The 20725-nt window shown below is 35.6% G+C and overlaps 1 protein-coding gene across 1 annotated transcript in view; it reads left to right on the top strand.

Annotated features, from left to right (window-relative positions):
* Positions 1-20725, top strand: part of ANKRD31 (ankyrin repeat domain 31) — a 327325-nt gene that overhangs the window by 60292 nt on the left and 246308 nt on the right. The window contains 1 exon segment of the mRNA XM_074282287.1: positions 16717-16783. The gene's annotated coding sequence lies outside the window, so the exon portion shown is untranslated.

Below are 20725 nucleotides of genomic sequence, written 5' to 3'. Positions count from 1 at the left end.
AGAACCCTGTACACAGTAATTGCAAGATTGTAGATGATCAACAATGATATATTTAGCTTTTTTCACCAAAGCAGTGATCCAAAACATTGGAATGCAAGACATGGAAAATGAAATCTGCATCCAGAGAAAGCTAAATGAAGAATAAATGTGAATCAAAGCATACTATATTCATCTTTTTTCTTTGCTTTTCTTTCTTATGATTTTTCCCTTTTGTTCTGATTTTTGTCTTACAATGTGACTAATATGGAAATGTGTTTAAAATGATTATATATGTATAACTTATATCAGATTTCTTTATGTCTTGAGAGTAGAGAGGTAAGGGAGGAGGGAGAAAAAAATTTAGAACTCCAAATGTGACAAAAATGAATGTTGAAAACTATATATGCAATTGGAAAAAATAAAATATTAAATTAAAAAAATTAAAAAGAGATTGAATCCATTGTCAGAAAAAATAAATATGCCAATGGAAACATAAAGAAAAAAAGAAAAAAGGAAAGTTTCAATGCCTCTTAAATGAGACCTATAACTGTTTAAAAGGTTTTGACTTCATTATGAGGGAAAAATCAAGTGGGTAAAGAATATTTATTACCCAGACTAGGATATTCAGTTGGATAGACATATCCATAGACAAATGACAAAATTCATTTGTCAGCAAGTGGCTCATGAATAGATGATATCTCCAAAGAATTGAGATTAAAGATCTCCCTGAGAGCAATAGAAAGATGACATGGTGGATATGTGGGCTAAAAATACATTATAAACAAGGAATTATTCAGGTGAAGTCCAAGTGTAGACTGTCTAAATTATAGGGGTCCTTTTTCTAACTCTCATTCCTGGAGAAGTTGATCCCCCAGAACAAAGCTAGTTCTTCCCCTCAAAAGTCTTGGGGTGTCTCAGAGCTTATGTGGTTTCTTTAATGTTATTGGCTCAAGCTTGATTCTTGTGATCCTCCCTATATCAATCATAAGTGATAAGTGACATAATTTCATTTAACCAATTGACACCAGTTAGCTTTTACAAAGCTATATTCTGAAATGCTATATCCAGAACAAAAATATAAACTGCTTACCTCTCCCTTTTTCCCAATCAGGGACATACTTTCCTCTATGCTTGTTCAGATGCTGCTGGACACAAATTAAAGTGTTTGTTAAAAATTATTCACTCTCCCACTATGTTCACTTGTGAACAGTTGTAGCATAGTTGGTGGTGAACCTCTGTCTGGAAGAAAACATGTATAATAATAATTGCTAACATGTATGTAGCTCTTACTATCACAGGCACTGTGAGAAATACAATTATTATTTCATTTGATCCTCATAACAACCCTGGAAGGTTGGTGCTGTTATTATCCCCATTCTACAGATAAGGAAACAGAGGCAATGAAGGATTTTAATGACTTGCCACATAGCCAGTAAGTGTCACAGGTTAGTTTTGAACTCAGGGGAACTCAAGTCTTCCTGATTCCAGGCACAGCTTTCTATTCACAGAGACACCTGTGTATAGTCATTTATTTATGAAGAGCAGATCTGATCTATAGAATAGCTATCCAGGCAAGAAAATAAAGGAGGGACTAGAGAAGAGTTGGGTTGGAAAGGAAAACCAGATGATAATACAAAGTATATAAAAAACCATTATGACTCATAGGGAGGCAACTAAGAATATCTTCAAGATTCTAGCCCTGATAGCCCTGAGCCTTGGATTTTGCTGATCTTGGTTACCCAGAAATTATAGCTCCTCCTAGTAACCAATTCAGAAGACCTTCCTTTTGGTCCCTGAGCTTTTCCTTTCACCCTAAAACTGATCAAGGGATCCATGCCCTTGCTCCCTGGCTTTAAAATGTCTATTGTTATTGTTTTGGGTTGGATTTGAACTTAGGTCCTCCTGACACCAGGGTCCATGCACTATACACCTCTAATTTTTTTCCTGCTCTGAATATAAGATGAAAGACTGCCCCCAAACTATGATTATTGCCATCCTCTGCTATTTGCCATTGTCTCTGGAGAATTAGAAAGGAAGCAAAGACTATTGTATTTTTCTTTGTTTGGGGGTTGCCATGGTCAAAGAATTTATCACCAAGTGACCAATGTATGATGATGATTCATGCTTAGCAAGGCTGACCTTGAAGAGAATATTCAATCTGTAGTCTGGATCACACTCGGAGGCAACAGTTTGAATCTTCTCATAGGGCTTTGAAACACAGTCTCCCAGAAATCAGCCATAAGAATATTACTGGAAGAATATTAAACTTAGAAAGATTTTTTCAAGGGTTTTTTCCCAAGGCAATGGTTATAGCTAGTAAAGTGCTGCATGAATTCCCAAAATCAATAAAGCCCATTCTCTTTCTTCTTTCCAATTCCAGGCTCAGTTTGCTATCCATCTGCAATATTTTTCTTAAGATATATCTACTGATAGATGCATCTACTATAACCTTAAAGAGAAGATTCAAACTTTCCTCAAAGGGAAATAGACAGATACAAGGTAGATGTGAAAAGATTGCAGAATATTACAAATGGAGGCATTTAGATGGTACAGTGCATAGACCCTGCTGTCAGGAGGACCTGAGTTCAAATCCAACCCCCTCCACTTATTAAGTGTGTGACCCTGGTCAACTCATTCAACCCCAATTAGCTAAAGGGAAAAACACAATCTTATCAATGATGAATTATATGTAAAAGGCAGTATAAAATATTCCACCTGAAAAATGTGTGAACTGAAAAGTTGCTAGTCAAAACAAGGGGAACAGATGGGCAGATATCATGGTAGATTGGTACCCAAGCAATAAGGAAAAAGTATGAGACTTGTCTTGATTGAGTCTAGCAATAGCAACGTGTGGAAAGTACAAATAGGCAAATTTAGGCTTGAGATAAAGAAAACAATTTGAACAATTAGAGTGCTGCCTTGGAACATGGTGGATGGCAACAGGTTCCCTTGCAAATTCTATGAGAACATTTGTAGATGATAACTTCCAATTCTTCAAAACTGTAATTCTTTAGAAATTAGTTTCCATTTAAGAAAGTAGAGAAAGGGTCCTTTGGGACATAGAACATTGCAGGGAATGGGGTTCTAGAATATCTGGTTTTCACCAAAGGAAGGGGAGATTGATCTACCTTAGTAATTTAAGACTTCTGGGCAGCCAGGATGGTGGTGGTGATTCTGAGCATCATAAGGACTAATTACATTGAGGGGAGGTGCTTAAAGATGCTAGATTTGGAGGTTTGGAGTTTTTTTTAGGCAGTCAGGGGTTACCTGACTTGCTCAAGGTCAAAAAGTTAGTAAGTACTGAAGCCAGATTTGAACCTAGCTTTTCCTCACTTGGATCCTGGTGCTCTATCCATTGTACCACAAGATATTAGATTTTGATAACTTCACAGTTTTTTTTTGTTTTGTTTTGTTTTGTTTTTTTTTGGTTTGGTTTGGTTTGGTTTGGTTTTTTTAGGGTCAGCTGTCCTTGGAAGCAGGCAAAACTTCCACTAACACCCCATCCAGGGTTCCTGAAAAACAGTTTTGAGATGCTGAGAACCTGTACAGAGACAACATTTTTGATTGGCTAAGAAATGCTCTGAGCCTGTGAAGAAAGAGGAAAATATCTAACATAAAATTCTTTATCTGCCCCTCAAAATCCATCAGTACCTGCCTTCCCTTGCCATTTTCAGTCTTCTTACACCTTCCTCCTTTCCACCTAATTTTCAATCCAGGGGCACTGGTATTTGTCCAGTTCTTTGAACATGATACATCACCCCCCCAGCTCTGGGCATTTTTATTGGTTATACCCACATGTCAGGAATTCTTTCCTGCCTCATCTCTGCTTCCTTGCTTCCCTGGCAGTCTTCAAGTCACAGCTAAAATCCTACCTTCTACAAGAAGCTTTTTTCATTGTCTTTAATTCTATTTTTTCCCTCTGTTGATCGTCTCCAATTTGCCCTGTCAGTTCTCTGAAAGCAGGGACTGTTTCCTGTCTTTCTTTGTATTCCTAGTACTTAGTACTATGCCTGGCACACAGTAGGCACTTAATAAATTTTAATGACTAAATCCAGAACCCAGGGAAAAGAGCAACATATTCCAAGACTATAAATGTCTGATGTGGAGTAGGTAAAATTGTAGCCCAATACCCTACTTAGAAATAGAAGATTGGAAAAGAGTGAGTGAGCAACCAGCTATAAATAGCCTTTCTTTTGCTGCTCCCAAAAGTAGAAATCAGTCTTATTGGAGAAGAATGGGCCAGGTCATAGATCAGACATCCAACTATCTATACCTCCAGCGTCTTTCCAAGCCTCTGTGACTGGGTTAAATTCCATTCCACTTCTAAGACTGAGCTAGTAAGAACAGAAGAACTCAGGAAATCAAAAGTTCACACTTTATCTTTGTTTCTGTCTCTGTCTGTTGGTTATTTTTTGATTTAGGATTATTGGTTTAGACACATTAACAATTCCTGATGGATTTTGTTCATTGAGGTGTGTTGTGAAACTGAGTTTGGGGTATATATGACATCACTCATGAGTAATCTATTGAAAATGTTCATTGACTTGTTTTATGAGTAAATCATAATGTCAGGTGGGAAGAAATTACATGGTTGCTCAAGAGATTAATTGCTGGGTATGCTGGGACTTTTTTTTTATAAGGGCAGAGCTGTCCCGATCCATTCTAATCATTTGTAGTTTTAGAGAAATATTCACAAAATAACCACCATAATAGAAGTTTTATATAGTTCACTTATGTGGTACTTTAAAGTTTGAAGAGCACTTTACAAATATCTCATTTCATTTTTAGAACAATTTTGGGAGGTAAATACTATTATTATCCCCAGTTGACAGATGAGGGAAGTGAAGCAAAAGTGACTTGTCACAGAATTAGTAAATATCTGAGGCTAAATTTATTTATTTATTTATTTTTTGGTTCTGCACATATATATTATACCAAGCATATACTATAAGATATTTAATATGTATGGGAATGCCTGCCATCTAGGGGAGGGGGTGGAGGGAAGGAGGGGAAAAATTCAGAACAGAAGGGAGTACAAGGGATAATGTTGTTAAAAAAAAATTACCTTTGCATATGTACTGTCAAAAAAAATGTTATAATCATAAAATTAATAATAATAAAAAAAAGAATAGATGTAATTCATTTATTTTGTTAAATGTCTATCTTCTTCCCTGGAAAACGATGCTCATTTTTGCTGAATAAGTTATTCTTGGCTGCATACCAAGTTCCTTAGCCTTTCGGAATATCATGTTCCAGGCCCTTTGTTCTTTTAATATGGACGCTGCTAGATCCTGGGTTATCCTTATTGTGGCTCCTCCATATCTGAATTGCTTTTTTCTAGCAGCTTCCAGTATTTTTTCCTTCGTCCGATGGTTCTTGAATTTGGCCAGTATATTTCTTGGTGTTTTGATTTTAGAGTCCCTTTCAGTAAGTGATCAATAAATTTTTCAATGTCTATTTTACCCTCTGTTTCCAAAACATCTGGGCAGTTCTCTTTGATAATTTCCTGGAAAATAGTGTCCAAGCTCTTTTTTTCCTCATATTTTTCAGGGAGTCCAATCATTCTCAAATTGTCTTTCCTGGATCTGTTATCTATGTCTCTTGTCTTTCCAATAAGGTATTTGACATTCTTTTCCATTGTTTCGTTTTTTGGTTTTGCTTGACTATTTCTTGGTTTCTCTTTATCCACTCTGGATGACTTCTCCAGGCTCTCTTGCCAAGCTTCCCTTTCCTTCTCCCATTTCTCTTCTAGCTCCCTTGTGAGAGCCTTTTTGATTTCCTCTATGAGAGTCTTATGTATTGAGGAGCAGATCATATCCCCTGTAGGAGATTCCTCTGGAGTCATTCATTTCTACTTGTTTGAGTCTAATTTTCAATGATGTATTTTCTTCACTCACTTTTTTAAAATATCTTTTTGTAATTGTCCAATTGAGTTTTTAAGTGAGTTTTTTTCTTCTTTGGAATTTTTTTCCATTTCATGCATTTTATTTTTTAGAGAGATGATTTCTTTTTCCAGCTCACTAATTTTATTTCTCAATGATTTGATCTCTTTATCCACTCTGGATGACTTCTCCAGGCTCTCTTGCCAAGCTTCCCTTTCCTTCTCCCATTTCTCTTCTAGCTCCCTTGTGAGAGCCTTTTTGATTTCCTCTCTGAGAGTCTTATGTATTGAGGAGCAGATCATATCCCCTGTAGGGGATTCCTCTGGAGACAATCTGCTTTTAGTGTCCTCAGTATTTGAATTCTGCTCTCTCTCCATACAGAAGCTGTCAATGGTTAGAGCCCTTTTGAATTTGTTTGTTCATTTTGTCAGAACAGAATCAAAGAAAATAAATTGACAAGAGAAACAATTGGTCTGTTTTGGGGAGGATGGGGCTGGATGTCATTACCGAGCTTTCTCTAGACTGAGGGAGACAGCAGTGAGGCACTAACAGGACAGCAATGGCTGTGCTGCATTTGCGCTCTGAGGCTCTGAGAATGCGCTGAGTCACTCTGGGTGGGGGTGGGGGTGGAAGTGGCCGGTTCCGAGAGACATTGGCTTTCCAGTGTTTTATTCTTCACCTCCAGTGATTACACCCTCTCTGCTGCTCCTGGCTTGCTGCCAAGATGGAGTATCCGCACCGGGGGAAAAAGTCTTTTCCCAGAAACGGCAGAGATCGTACCCCTCCCCTCTCTGGTCCGAGCTGTGTGAGCTGTCTCACTCTCACTGCCTGCCCTCAGTCTGCACCCAGTCTGTTCATCCCCTCCTCTGAGAAAACACAGACCTTCTCTGGCGAATTTCAAGGATGTCTTCTGTTGGTGATTATTTGTGGGTTTCTTTTCCCGTCAAGCATTAACTCTGAGGCTTGTCATGAAGTAAGTCCTGAGAGAAAACACGGAGTTCAAGCAGCTGTCTGCCTCCATGCCGCCATCTTGGCTGGAAGTTGAGGCTAAATTTAAACTCAAATATTTGTGACTTCAGGTCCAGTGTTCCCTGCACTATGCTACCTAGAGTCATAGGTGGCATAGAAATGCTACCAGTATTGGTTAAAGTAATTGACAAGAGAAAGAAAGACTTAGGAAGAAGCTTACTTATAGAGGACTTTGCACCTTGGGCATGACCCTATTTCCAGACTGCCGCACCAGAAACCTTGAAACCTTGAAAATTACCTCTTGGGTAAGATCAAGGACTCTCTCTCTGAAAAGAGCCTGGAATTGAGTAGCTGGAAGCCAGAAACAGCTTTCCTTTCCTAAGCTCTTATATCCTGCCCAAGGTCCCAGTCCCTCCTAAGCATCTGGGACCTCTGATTACTCTTGGGCACAGCCTCAGATTCCTTTCAGTCCCTATGGGCTAGGATGCTCCATATGGTATGCTTGTCCTTTCCTGTCTCACTGTGCTGATCCGGGTTGGAACAATAATTGTAATTTTTCCTCCTTGTATTTCTTGATTAGGATTTGGTGAGGTGCATTTTCTAGATCTGTCTGGAGAAGTTGAAGGCATATCTCTCCCTGCTGCTCTATTATCTTGGCTCTGATGAGGTCCTGAATGGGGGATGTGCTGGGCAGAGAGAAACTGAAGAATTGATAAAAATGATTCTCTGGAGCACATAATAAGAAGGTTCTGACAATAGAGACTGGTTTAGTTCTCTGTTCTCACCCACTGGAGCTAATCCAGTCAGAAATCCAAATTATGTCAAGTTCCTGGGGATAAATTCTCTCCATAAGACAGTTTATATAGCCCATTCCCTACTTCCTGCCTTCCTTTGGGTCCATCCACCATGGCACTTTGCCTTGTAGTGTCCTTCCTCTTCCCCACGCCACATGTTATCTCCCCCAACTTTACTCTGCTTCTCAACCCCCCTTCTCCTCCTTACAGCTAACTAGCTCTTTTAGGGTGCTAAGTCCCTTTCAGGATTTAGCCTGCCAGCCTGCTCCCATGGGATGCTCCTTTCTACTGCGTAATTGTGAGTTCCACTGAGGAACTTGTTTTTCACAGGCTCTCCCACTCTATTTCATATTTACCATTCCCAGTGTCTATTGCATCTCTTCATTTTGTCTGTAACCTTTTCCTCTAAATAAATCCATCTTTTGCCAAAGAGAATGACCACTGTGAATTCTTCACATGACCAAATCACAACTTTTGGTGCCTGCCAGTTTTTCTCATTCACTTCCAGAGATATTAGAGCATTTTGTAAAAAATTAATACTTGCCACTTCCTCACACCCTAAGCCAATTGATCTTCCTCTGTTCCTCATTCATCCAAGCAGTGTAATCTTTGAGTATAAGCCAAGAATAATCATTCTCTTCCCCAGAGAGGACAGTCTTATGCAAATATCTAGCTTGGAACCATAAAATAAATTTATAGCTATTTAATAGAAATCTTTAGCATTATTTAATTTGTGATATGAAGGAATTGGAACTAGCTCCTTCCTGCTGTGACTCCTTGACATTTCCAACCTCTATAATTTATGTTGGTTCTATAGTAAATAAGCTGGGACCTTTACAAAAACAGGTTGGTGAGGTATTTATCCAGAAATAATGAGTGCTTATTCAATTGAAACAATTTGAGATAAAGTGAAAATGACTAAAGTAGCCCTCCAAAGAATTGAATTGTTCCACAGAGACCAAAAGGGAGTGACTGCTTTCAGGAGAGTTCTCAGAAGCATAAATTTAGAAGGTTCCCCTGTCTAAAATAGATCTGAATACAGCTAGTTCACATTTATAGAGTTTGGAATCTAAATTCAGCCTCAGGTATTACTAATTCTGTGACTCTAGGCAAGTCACTTAAGCTCTCTCTGCCTGCCTCAGTTTCCTCATTTGTAAAATAGGGATAATAATATCACTACCTTCCAGGGGCGTTCTTAAGGTGAAATGATATATTATTTGTAAAGCATTTTGCACATATCTGTGTGCATGTGTGAATACATGCACAATCTACAAACTCTTTGAAGCTATTATAATGTGAACACTTCTTTAAATGCCCAAATGACTTATAGAGTCCTTTATTTATTTGTATTCTCTTACTGGATTCTTACAACTACCCTGTGAGGCAGGGTGATATTATTGTCCTCATTTTGGAGATAAGGAAAATGAAACACATAGAAATGAGATGAACATCTTAGGGAGGATCTGAACTGGCTGGCTTTCCCCCAAGTGAAGGTCTCCTGAGAGTCTGTCCTGAAGTTTTTCTGACTCTAAGTCAAATACATTGTCTTCTGAGACATACTGGAATCCCCTCTATAAGATCTCTAAGAAATGGTCACATGTTACTTAAAGGTTCAGTATAGGAGAATGTATTATCTCACAAGACAGGTCACTTCATGTCTGACAGCTCTGGCTATTAGGACATTTTTCCTTATAGATTTGTCTCAAGGGAGGTTTTGCTTCAGGCTGCTTCACAAAGGAGCTGTTTCAAGAAGTGTTTTTTGACTATATCTATCTCTCTGAGACTGGTACAACTTCCAAGAGGTTATCTACCAAGCCATAAATGAGCTGGGATCTGTATTGGTAGAAAAAATTCCCTAGATGAGGAAATTACGAATCTTTCTAATATTTGTTTAATATCTCCCCATGTTCTGTTCCACTAACTTAGGACAAGCCTTCTACATTCTAGAAGATAGTCTTCATTAGTTGATGTAATTTAATATTTTGGTGATAAATCTCTCTAGATTTAATTAGGCTATGATATAATATTAAACATGTTCTTTACCCCTACAGAGTTTTCACATATCCTGGGAGGACTACAGGACCCTACTTTCATTTAGTGATTTAATATCAGATTAATTTACTTACTTTTTTTCTTATTTTATTTCATTTTTTCTCCTGGCATAAAATATTTTATTCAGAATAAATAGAATACCTAAAGGATGAGGAGTATAGAAGATGTATTTTTAAAATTTTAATTACATTTTTTTCAATCAGCAAAAATATACTTTCTTTCCCTCCATCCTATCCTCTTGTCTAAGAAAGAAAAAGAAAACCTGTGTTATATGCATAATCAAGTAAAATAATTTTTTCACTGATCATATTTTTTAAAAAAGCTTTATTCTGCACTCTGAATATTTTATCTCTCTATCAGGAGGTAACATGTTTCATTATGAGACCTCTGGAATCATGATTGTGCATTATGCTGATCAATGGACTTTTCTAAGTCTTTCAAAATTGTTATTGAAGTATAATTGTCATTGTATGAATTGTTCCGCTGGGCTTCTTCACTCTTCATCTGTTTATAGAAGTCTTCCTAGGTTTTTCTAAAAATCTTATTCTCTTATAACATAATAATATGGTTCAGTCATTCCTTATCTGATGACTATCCTATATATTCTGAGTTAGAATTTGTTTTATTTAGGAATTATCACCCTCTGAATCTACCATCTCTCTTATTCTTCCCTTTCTTCTTTCTTCTCTGTTTACCTTAATCAGTTTTGCTACGTAAGTATTTCTATTTGCATTACACATTATGTGAGCAATTTATGCTAATTTTCTTCTTCCTTTCTCCCATTTAAATATATTCCTCTTCCATTCCCTTTCCTTTTTTTTTTTTTCTTTTAAGATAATCAAAACATTATAGGAATTACACCCAGGCATTACTTGACTTGCCCTGACTCATGGTTCATTCTTCTACTTCATTAAAGATACAATTTTAATCCTATAGGAATATATCAATATTTTGGGAAATAAGTCATTCTCGATTAAGCTTATCTCTACTGCCTTCTGGAATATTGTATTCTCCATTTCTTTTTTAAAACATTTATTTATTTTATTCTGAACTTAAGAAATAAAACAAGCATTTCCATACCAAAGTGAGATAGAAAAACAGATTGTACCTGAAATTGCAGATCCATTATGTGCATTTTGCTATTATTTTCAAATATATAACACTTATATAACATTCTTTTTTTCCCCTTCTCTTCTTCCCCCAAACTTCAAGATGACTAACATTAGACACCAGTCTATATACGTGTTTTTTTTTTTTTTTATTCAAACAGCTAATCTTTATGGTTAATTTGGGTATTTATAATATAATAATATAATATGATATATATATATATATAATGTGCTATACACACACACACATATATATATATATACATATGAATATGTGTATAAATAAATAAATAGATATATATAATGACTTGGTTGCTCAAAGTTTCTCTTAAAAACAATACTTCTGTTACTGTACATGATGTTCTCTTGGTTCTACTCATTGCATATGCATTATTTTATGGAGATCTTTCCATACTTTTTGAAAATTCATTGGACTCATCATTTCTTTTCTTTTTTTCTTTTACTCTGGATGCACATCTTTTATTTTATTTTTTAACTAAAGCTTTTTATTTTCAAATATATACATGGATAATTTTCAACATTCACTGTTATAAAACCTTGTGTTCTAAATTTTTCCCTCCTCCTTCCAATTTTCCCCCATTCCCTCCACTAGATGGCAAGTAATCTAATATATGCTAAACATATGCAATTCTTTTATACATATTTCCATAATTATCATGCTGCACAAGAAAAAACAGATCAAAAAGGAAAAAATAAGAAAGAAAACAAAATGCAAGCAAACAACAACAAAAAGAGTGAAAATGCTATGTTGTGAACCATACTCAGTTCCCACAGTCCTCTCTCTGGGTGCAGATGGTTCTTTTCATCATAAGATCATTGGAACCTATCTGAATCATCTCATTGTTGAAGAGAGCCACATCCATCAGAATTGATCATCATATTATCTTGCTGTTGCTGTGTACATTGATCTCCTGGTTTTGCTCATTTCATTTAGCATCATTTCATGTAAGTCTCTCCAGGCCTCTCTAAAATCATCCTGCTGATTGTTTCTTATAGCACAATAATATTCCATATGATTGTTTTTTATAGAACATAATATTCCATAACATTCATACACCAAAACTTATTTAGCCATTTTCCAGCTGATGGACATCCATTCAGTTTTCAGTTTCTTGCTATTACAAAAAGGGCTGCCACAAACATTTTTGCACATGTGGGTCCCTTTTTTTTCCTTTATGATCTCTTTAGGATACAAACCCAGTAGAAATATCGCTGGATCAAAGTTTATGGACAGTTTGATAGCCCTTTGGGCATAGTTCCATATTGCTCTCCAGAATGGTTGAAATCAGTTCACAATTCTACCAACAATGTATTAGTGTTCCAGTTTTCCCACATCCCCTCCTACATTTGTCATTATCTTAGATAGTGGTACCTCAGAATTGTCTTAATTTGCATTTTTCTGATCAATAGTGATTTGGAGGACTTTTTCATAAGACTAGAAATGTTTTTAATTTCTTTATCTGAAAATTGTCTGTTCATATCCTTTGACCATTTATCAGTTGAAGAATGGCTTGATTTCTTATAAATATGAGCCAATTCTCTAGATATTTTGGAAATGAGGGCTTTATGAGAAGCCTTGAATGTAAAATTTTTTTCCAGTTTATTGCTTCCCTTATAATTTTGTCTGAATTGGTTTTGTTTGTATAAAAACATTTTTAATTTAATATAATCAAAATTAACCATTTTGTATTCAATAATGTACTCCAGTTATTCTTTGGCTATAAATTCCTTCCTTCTCCACAGATCTGAGAGGTAAACTACCCTATGTTTTTCTAATTTGCTTATAATATCACTCTTTATGTCTAAATCATGACCCCATTTTGACCATATCTTAGTATATAGTTTTAGATGTGGGTTGATGCCTAGTTTCTGCCATACTGATTTCCAATTTTCCCAGCAGTTTTTGTAAAATAGTGAGTTCTTATCCCAGAAGTTTGGGTTTGTCAAACACTAGATTACTATCAGTAGTCCTCAAACTTTTTAAATAGGGGCCAGTTCACTGTCCCTCAGACTGTTGGAGGGCCAGACTATAGTAAAAACAAAAACTCACACTCTGTCTCCACCCCTCAGCCCATTTGCCATAACCCGGTGGGCTGCATAAATGTCCTCAGCAGGCTACATCTGGCCCGCGGTAGTTTGAGAACACCTAGTTTATAACATTCCTGGGAGGTTTTTTTTTTTTTTTTTTTTAAGTTTCTTCCAAAACCAACTGGTAAATTCTATTTCTACTTCACCATGACTCTAAGAAATTGGGGCAGATTTTTATGATTATAAAGAAATATAATTGATGATATCCTGAATGGTGGACATGGTTTGCAAAAAGAAATGGGAACATTGATGGAATTGCTCCTTGAGACAGGCAAGGAGAAGACTCTGATAAAAGATCAATTTAGTTCCATGGTCCCATGCTCTGTGGAGGTCTTGGGCAGCTCACCTATAAGAAATCCCAGTCATATCCTTAAGGTTAAATTTTTTTCTATAAATTTATTTATGATCCATGCCATGCTCACTGCCCTCCATTGAGTCAGTCTTCCATGACACTATGTTTCATGGTGTCTTTTCCCTTCCCCTTTCCCCATGTCACATGGTATCTCTTCCAACCCCACTATGCTTCTCAAGCCTTTATATCTCCAGTGATTATTATAGTACCTAGCACATAGCACATACCTAGCACACTATTCAACTGATACATTTTTCCAGTCCAATATTTCTAGTTTTCTCATATAATCATTTGGTTCATTCTATTTTTCAAAGAATTTGTTCCTTCAACAAGGTTTTATCCTCCTGTGTAAAACTTTAAAATTCTCTTTCCAAAAACAGGGACACTGATACATTGTTGGTGGAATTGTGAATATATCCAGCCATTCTGGAGAGCAATTTGGAACTAAGCTCAAAAGTTATCAAACTGTGCATACTCTTTGATCCAGCAGTGTTAGTTCTGGGCTTATATCCCAAACAGATCTTAAAGAAGGAAAAGGGACCTGTATGTGCAAGAATGTTTGTGGCAGCCCTCTTTGTAGTGGCCAGAAACTGGAAACTACATGGATACCCATCAATTGGAGATTGGCTGAATAAATTGTGATATATGAATATTATAGAATATTATTGTTCTGTAAGAAATGACCAGCAGGAAGATTTCAGAAAGGCCTGGAGAGACTTACATGAGCTGATGCTGAGTGAAATGAGCAGGACCAGGAGATCATTGTATACTTCAACAACAATACTATATGATGATCAATTCTGATGGATGTGGCCATCTTCAATAATGAGATGAACCAAATCAATTTCAACTGAGCAGTAATGAACTGAACCATCTACACCCAGAGAAAGAACTCTGGGAGATGATATGAACCATTACATAGAATTCCCAATCCCTCTATTTTTATCAGCCTGCATTTTTTATTTTCTTCACAGGCTAATTGTACACTATTTCAAAGTCCGATTCTTTTTGTACAGCAAAACAACTGTTTGCACATGTATACATATATTGTATTTAATTTATACTTTAACATATTTAACATGTATTGGTCAACCTGCCATGGGCGGGGGGGTGGGGGGAGGAGGGGAAAAATCAGAACAAAAGGTTTGACAATTGTCAATGTTATAAAATTACCCATGCATAGATCTGGTAAATAAAAACTATTAAAATTAAATAAATAAATAATATATGGAATTATTAAAAAAAAAATTCTCTTTCCAGTTCTTTCTTCCATAGCTCTAATTTTTTTCTTCTAGTGCTCTTATTTTACTTATCTCTCCCAGGTATTCTAAGTGGATACCCTGTTCTTAGAATGTGAAGAGCTATTTTCTCCTTGCTTCTATCCTGTGGAAACATTGGAGAGTTGTCTTTCTGGCCCAGGGTAACTGATAACAAAAGTATTAAAGAAATATGTGCCCTAGAGGTAAGATCATTAAAGACAATTGAATTTGCCTCTGGGGCACACATTTCTTTAATACTTGTATTCTAGGAGAAACTTCTGACTTTTTGTGTACAATTGAGTCTCTAACTTTTTCTAAGGTATAAAATTATATCTATCTATCTACCTATATATCTTTGTATATATTATATATATATATTTCTGAAAGAACTTCTTTTTCATTTCAATATCTCAGTGTTTTTCCCTCCCAGCTTCCAGAAAATGAGGCACAGCACCTCTTACACATAGAATTATAGATTAGAATATTAGTACAGTTCCTTCACTTTGTAGATGGGGAAACAGAGATCTAGAAAGGTTGTATATATAAGAAGTGGCCATTGAGTTTTCAACCTAGTCTTTTTCAGTCTGTGTCTACCACTCTTTTCATTGGACAATGTTGTATGAAATTAAAAGGGCAACAAATAAGCACAAAATGAAACAATTTTCCAAGCATTAATAGAGTGATCTAGATTAACAACAGTGACTCTTGAATCATTATATTTGGACTTTTTCCATATTTGATGTGCCATATGAAGAAGTTGAAGTGGCACCTAAGAAGATGAAATCTAACATTGTCTAGAAAAAATCATATATATATATATATATATATATATATATATATATATATATATATATATACATAAAGGAGATTCCTAATGAAGGCATAACAATATTGAAAGCATCTAGGTTTGATTGGTTTTTAATGTATCTCAGAAATAAGAAGTATCTTAAAGAGAAGAATGGAAAATAAATCTTGGAGGATATTACTAAAAAAAAAAAAAAAGACCAAGAAAACATCAAAAACTTACCAATCCAATATATCTACATTCTCATCCCTATAATTTAATTCAACAGACTTTGATTAAGTACCATCTACGTGGGAACAACTATGCTAGATGTGTGAGGTTACAAAGACAAAAAATGAAACAATCCCTGCCCTCAAGGAACTTACATTCTACAGGAAATATAGCTTGTACATAGATACATAAATACAAGGTAATTTGAGGATCATGAAATGTTTCACTGAGTGGAGAGCTGTTAAACTGTCTTGATTCTTCAACTGATGCTTCTGAGAGGTAAAAATGAGAAGGAGCTTTATTCTTGAGTATGTGTGGGAAGCCTTGTACTTTGCTCCCAACCCATTCCTTTCCATTCTTTCTTCTGTAGCAGATCGCAATTGTTGTCATTTCCTCTATTTAATTTTAAACCTTTTCCTATTTACTGGTTCTTTCTTGACTGCCCAAAGTGTCCCCCATCCTTAAAAACACTTGACTAAATTTGTACAACCATTCTGGAAAGTTATTTGAAACTATGCAGTAAAATTACTAAAATGCCATCCCTTTTGACCCAGAGATTTAACTGCTAAGTATATATCCAAAAAGAAAAGGGGCCATAAACACTAAAAATATTTATAGTAACACTTTTCATGGTAGCAAAGAATTGGAAACAAAGTAGATACTCATTGACTGCAGAATGTCTAAACAAATTGTGATATATAAATCTATCAGGGATGTATAGGAGTTAGTATGTACTGGCTCAGGAGAGTCAATTATAGAAATTTCAGTTGTGACCATTACACCTTAGAAACTGGCAAATACTATACATCATGGCTTAGTTTATTGTTTTGTTGATTGTCTAGACTTAATAAAGTGATAAGGAAAGTGCTAATAATACAGATTAACTTTAGAAGTGTGATCTGTGTACATTTTGCATGGGGTGGATGAAGAGGAGTAAGGGAAAAACTGATTGTTAAATATTTATCAGCATGCTCCTGAATGTAATAGAATATTACTGTACTGTAAGGATCAATGAATATAATGAATACAGAAAAAGCATGAAAAGACTAACATGAACTGATGTAAAGTGAAATGAATAGCTCCAAGAAAACAATATAACCACAAAGTAACAGCAAATGAATGTTGTGAAACTCCTATGAATAATCTTGTCTTCCAAAAAGAGATATGAGAAATCACTTCCCCATTTTTCCTTGCAGAAGTGGGAGTCCCTGGATATAAAGCATCTATATGCAGTGTTCTAATAGAATACACACAAACACATATGTGAGTATGTATTACCAATTATAAGTTCAAACCTTAATTCATTATTTTTTGTCATAAAATCCATCCCTCTTTCTAACTTTCATATTTCTGTTGAATACAATACCTTCCTCTAGTCTCCCATATTTTTAACCTTGGAGTTCTCAACTTCTCACTCTTTCTCACCTCACATCTCTAATCAGTTGCCACATTTTGGTATTTCATTCTCCACATTTCTTGCATGATACCTTCTCTCTACTTACACAATTACCTTATTACGTACATTAGGTTCTTATTGTTCCTCATTTAAACTATTGCAACAGACTTTTAAATCTGTTGGAAGACTAATTAAGTCTTCCAACCTCAAGACTCTGCCTACTTCAGACCATCCTTCACACTACAGCCAAAATTATTTCTCTTAAGTGAAGACTTTCTCAATCATCTCAAACTGCTTCTTACCACCTCTAAACAAATATAAATTCTTTTGTGTTTTGCCTTTAACATAATATGGCTCCAAACCATATTTCTAGCCTCAGTGGACATTACTCTCCTTCCAGAACTCTATGATCTCTCCACACTGGTCTTCCTGTTCCTTAATATGATATCATGTCATAGCACTGACTACCTTGCATACTTGGATTGCACAAACTCCTCAATGCTTTCTCAAAGAAGCCTTTTCTTCCTTCCAGACTTGAAGCACCACCTTCCTATCCAAAACTTTTACTGATTCCCTTGTCAGTGCATTCCCCTTCAAAATACCTTGCATTTAAGTGTCTTGTTTTATTTGTATTTATTTGGTATGGTTTATTTGTATGCATTTGTATTTATTTTGTATAGTCATTTAAACACATAATCCTTTTAGAATTTCTGTTAGAATATATTCTCCTTGGTAAGAGAGTTTGCTTTCTGGAGCCTAGTATGGAGAATGATATATTATAAGCATTTTTGATTGATCAGTTGATTAATTTCAATAAATTATAAGAGAGGGCCCAAGCTGAAAGAGTAGAGGGAGGGAAATTGAGGAGAAAGGAGAAGGTCTGGATTACTTTTTACTGAGAAGTAAATAAATTGCCTTGTTATAAAGAAGGATCAGTTATGATTAGATAATAAATTCATAATGGACCCAGTGAATGCATAATACAGTTACAATTTTCTTCTTGTTCCAACTGAATTTTCTCCAACATGTGAATATCACTAAAGGAAGCAGATGATAGGAGTAGCGATCCAATATGGGAGGGGGTTATTTGTCAAGGCACAAGTATGATAGCACAAGATAAAAGGAATTTAAAAGTAAAGCATAGGGTAGAATCGAAAAGGGTCACCAAGGGGTCCAGATTGGGAAGGTTGAAGAGTATAGTTGGAATAGGATGAAAGGAGGGACAGGAAGCTGCTTTGGAACAATGATAACTGTCAACAGAAGACATTGTTCCTCATTTTTTTAAGTTTTCAAAAGAGAATGACCTTTATGTTAGAATTGATAAAACAAAAATGACTAAGAAGGAATGATAGCTAAAATAATTAATGAAATAGTAAGGGAATATCTAGTACTCTTTGATGAATTCCAATAGCTTGACCAAAATGAACTATATCCATAGGCCCTGAAAGAACTGACAGATGGGATTATTGATTCATGATTTTTGATATCTGAAGGAGCTCTGAAGTTTGGAAAAGTTTGTTGTGATTTTCAAAAACAAGAAAGAACAAAGTAACACACAATAAAGCAGTGAGTTTAAATTGTTTTCTATGGAAAATTCTACAGAGGATCATAAAAGAGATGATTGATGAACTATCTAGAAAGAGAGGCCATAATTAAACTGAACCAGCATAGTATCATGAAGATCATGACTGACTAATCTTATTTCATTTCTTTTTCTTTTTTGATGAGATTACTAAATAATTAAAAGAGGAACACTAGGGATAAAATTTGCTTTTGATATAGAGAAATGGGGATTTTTTTCATTCTTTGAATTTATATCCCTAACATTTAACACAGTGTTTGGCTCATATTAGGTGCTTAATAAATACTTGATGACTGAAAATTTGACAAAGTATCTCATACCTTCCTGTGGATAGGATGGATTGGGATAAATTAGATGAATTATAATATAATCTGATTAATTCAGATTTGGTTGCATGTTCAGACTCAGGAGGAAGCCTTCAGGGGAGTACCCCAGAAAATTCGTGGTTGGCTCTCTTGTGCTGTTTAATATTTTTGTCAATGACTAGAATAAAGGAATAAATGATCAAACATGCAGATAATACAAAGTTAGGATGCAGATAAGAGATTGGTTGATAGTTAGGAACCAAAAAACACTTGACCAGTGGGCGCAATGGGCTAAATTTAGGAAAATAAAATTCAATAGGACTAAGTTTTCACTTGGTTACCAAAAAAAAATCAACTTTACAAAAATATAAGATGGGAATAGCACAGACAGACAGCAGTTGTCCTGAAAAGTATATGAAAATTTTAGTGAATTAGAATTTCAATATTAGTCAATAGATATGACTACTAAAATACTAATGCAATCTGGGGCTGTATTAAGAGAGACCTCAAGAAATAGAGCTGATAGTACTATTGTTCTCTGCCCTTATCAGATCTCATCTTGAATATTTGAGTATTTTCTTCCATTCCCAGCATGAACATTTAAGGTTACTAATTATTTGGATTGTGTTCTGAGGAGGGGAGCAAGGATAATAAATAGCTTTGAGTGTATGACATGAGAATCATGTCATGAAAGATCTGTGGCTGTTTAGTCTAGAAAAGAAAAAAAATCTGGGCAGACATGGTAGGGATGATAGCTATCTTCAGGTATTTGAAGGACATGTTCAAAAAGTAATACCCCTGTTTCATTTGGCATACAAGAGTAGAGCCAGGGGTATTGGGTGAAAGAAGCAGACAAATTTAGATTCAATATTAAGAAAAACTTCTTAACAGGTACCATTGTACAAAAGTGAAATGGGGGAGCAGTTTTTCTTTTTATCATCATTATTATTTGTTTGTTTGTTTGTTTATTTTAAACATTCTTTTTTTTGAAAAGTTTCAAGTTTTTCCCCTTTTCTGCCCAATGGGAAGGTAAGCAATATGATATCAATTATATATGACATCATGTAAAATATTTTTATGTCAGCCATATTTTTTAATAAGCAAGAAAAATTTAAAAGTAAGAAAATCATACTTGAATTTGCACTCAGAATTCATCAGTTCTCTTCCTGGAAGTGGCTAGCATTTTTTCATCTTTGTCTTTGAATCATTGTATTGATCAGAGCAGTTAAGTCTTTCATGGTTGATTATTGTTACAACATTGCTGTTACATCTCTTGGTTAATCTCCCTCCAGCTCTGCATCTGAGGCCTCTGGTCAGTCTGAATCACTTTCTCTCATTATAACCCAAAACTACCACCAATTGTCACAACTGCACAAAACTTAGGCTTATGGGAAAAGAAATAAGTATGCAGGTGGAACTCAAAAAGTTCACAATCCATACATATTTATAACATTTTCCATAATTATGTTTACCTTTTTAATTACAGTACAACAAAGAAAGAAAAAAACACAAATCTCCACCCAGAAGGATATGGCATAGGAGGAGGAAAGTTGCAGTAAAGGTTGAAAAAGAACATAATCCTTCTCAAAGTTAAGAGAGAAAAGAGATTCGCAAAAGGGCCATTCTTTTCCTTTGGGAACTGCTAGACCATGAAGATAGGTAGGTCTGCTTATCTGCGAAGATCCCAGCTGCCCAAGCAATTTCTCAGCCTAACATAGGCTTACTGGAGTCTTTCTTGACTCCCAAGAACACAGAGGGAGTCTAGTTTGGGATGGAAGCAACAAATTATTTCAGCTGGGATCCCTGGGGGAGGGAGTCATCAGAGATGCATTCAGGGCCTTCTGCATACTCTGGGTCCAGTGTTTCTGGAAAATATGGCAACTCAAAAAGACAAGTTCAGGGGACCTCCTTAACAATGTAGG

This window comes from Sminthopsis crassicaudata, chromosome 1, assembly GCF_048593235.1.
Source record: "Sminthopsis crassicaudata isolate SCR6 chromosome 1, ASM4859323v1, whole genome shotgun sequence".
In the NCBI taxonomy this organism is placed as follows: domain Eukaryota; kingdom Metazoa; phylum Chordata; class Mammalia; order Dasyuromorphia; family Dasyuridae; genus Sminthopsis; species Sminthopsis crassicaudata.
This window is presented reverse-complemented; position numbering and strand designations above follow the sequence as displayed.